We start from the raw sequence: 2626 nt of genomic DNA, 5'->3' as shown, positions 1-2626 counted from the left end.
GTGGAGGGCACATCATTTCTTGGCTTTGCTAATGAGCTTATGACCTGTTTGGGTGTTTACATTTTTTAGGGCAGATAGGATTTGCTCTTTTCAATTTCCCATTGGGATATCTCAAGTCTGACTTGAAGCCATTTATATGGCAATGTGGGGATAAGCATGCTTTGCAATCCTGCAAGTGGCTTAGTGAGAAATTGACGAAAACCCAATTACAAGAGATCTGTGAGTGGCTTTGCAGGATCAGGCACAAACCTCTAGGAAATTGGGCACATTATTTTTGGAAATTTAGGGACAAAGCCTTTTAGAGCCCATTTGGGTGCCAATTAAAAGATGAGTTCATCTCATTTTCATTGAACTCATTTTTTTAGTTAACAGCAATTATGTATTAGAGCTCATGGTTCTAATAAATTATTGGTTATCAAGATTGTCTTTTATCCTTGTTGCAACTTCCAGTATATAATTACTGTTAACTAAAATGAGATGAACTCATTTTTAAGCGGCACCAAATAGAGGTTTAAGAAATCAAAATCAATCAATTATTCATTAAAAAAAATGCAATATTTCTTAATGTAAATAAATCCTGATATAATCCTAGCCTTGTATCATTTTAATCCTGATATAATCCTATGTATCGTTTTTAATTCTAGCCACATTTTAATTAAACATAAAACTAACTAAATTATCTTCTAATCTGGCCACAATATTATGTAACTCTAGTAAATTGACCGTAACTCCAAAGGCGTCGAAATCATGTTGAAAAGGTAACTCAATAAGCTTTAAAATGGGTCTAATTTTACACAGTTTTGAAATAGATGGATTCTGCTTTTTTATCTCTGAAATCCAGCTATCCATGTAGTGCAACACCTAGCATTGGAGATAAAGAGGTGTGGGATAGCACCATTTTGCTAATTATCCTATGAGCATAGCATAATATCAAATGTGAAATTATTTATGCAAGCAAACCCCATTTCTACACTAATAGTCATGACGCATGCGAGATGGATGGCTCATGATTACGGTCCTCTACTATCAAAATGAAATAAACAATCGAACATTCAGAAGAGATTATTGCAATCATGTCAAAATTTCAATCTTACATGATAGTATAGATGGAGTCACAAAGAAGTGAATATTCCACAATAAACTCAGGCGCTTCTTGATCGATGTTCTCTTGAATATTGATGTTGTGATTGAAACAATCACAAGTCGGGCCTTTCTAAATATTGTCATCCTTGTCAAAGATCCAACCTCTGTCGATTTCATAGTCTTAAAGATTGGGCCTTTGTCGAGGTCTAGAATGTTGATATACTCATCGACCTCTTCTTTGGAAATCCAGGAAGGGAACTAACTCCTTCAAACATGTTGCGAAGGTGTGTTTGAGCTACATGGGGCCCTCTATATGATGTACACGTTGGATCCAACCAACCATTTTAGGCCTACGATCCAAAATCTAGCCTTATCCATAGCTTGAGTGGGCCATACCAAAGGGAACAATAAAAGACATGGTGGAAGGTTAACGCCTACGGTAGAAAATCTCAGGTGTAGTTTGCCCCAACAGAAATTTGGATCAACAAGATTCTTGAGACGTATGGTGAACATGAGGTGGTTGACAGTATGCATTTTTTGGGTTCTACACAAACAATAAAGGTGGGCCCAAAAAGCCAGAACACCCTATAAATGCATGTTCTTGGATGTATCATGCATGCAAGGGAAAGATACTTGCAATTGCAAATATCTGCCTATCTTTTTCATTTTACCGAATTATCATCTCCTTAGGAAAAGCTTATCCAAGCTTTTGAAAGCCCAAGGGATTATTAAATGTGAATCTGTGCATGAACTTGTGCAAACAAGGTTAAAAACTGTTTATAGCCTGGTTTCTATAGGCCATGGTCGAGGAGAACTTATAATGAGGGACCGACAAGCTGGAAACTCTGGCCCCTTCTATCATAAGAGTTTTCTTTTATAAAAATTTATGACAATTCTTTTATTTAATTTTATGACTCCCAACTGTTTCCTTCTGTATAGCCCACTTGAATCACGGATCAGGATGATTTTTTAGGCTCTAAGGCTACAATGGGGTGACTCATGTGGTGATCAGGGTGGATTTCACTTAAACATGCTGATGGGCCCACTAAATCTTGAAGTCCAATTTAGACCCTTTTCATGCAAAAGTAACTTACCTGATGGGATGCATGCTTAAAAAAATTCTCACATGTGGCCCACCGTGATGTTTATGTAAAATCCACCATGCTTGCTAGGTGTGTAATTCCATTTTAGCTGTAGAGCCCAAAAATCAGCCCAGTCCATCATTTAGGTGGACCAGGAAACACTATAATGGGTGTTCCTCTCCCAACTTTTCCCCTTCGTATGGCCTACCTAAATCACAAACCGGGCTAATTTTTGAGCTTTATGCCTAAAATGGGATGACACACTTGGTGATCGAGGTGGATTTCAGTTAAAGATCATGGTGGAGCCTACCAAATCTTAAGTCAATTTTAGGCTCCCATAGGGTAGTGTGGCAAAGGCGATTGAAGGAGCCACTGCGGCAATCTGTTGCTTGCAGTGGTAATGTAACTGGAGTAAACATTGTGTTCAGAGAGAGAGAGAGAGAGAGAGAGAGAGAGAGAGA

This window comes from Magnolia sinica, chromosome 13 (genome assembly GCF_029962835.1).
Source record: "Magnolia sinica isolate HGM2019 chromosome 13, MsV1, whole genome shotgun sequence".
In the NCBI taxonomy this organism is placed as follows: Eukaryota; Viridiplantae; Streptophyta; class Magnoliopsida; order Magnoliales; family Magnoliaceae; genus Magnolia; species Magnolia sinica.
This window is presented reverse-complemented; position numbering follows the sequence as displayed.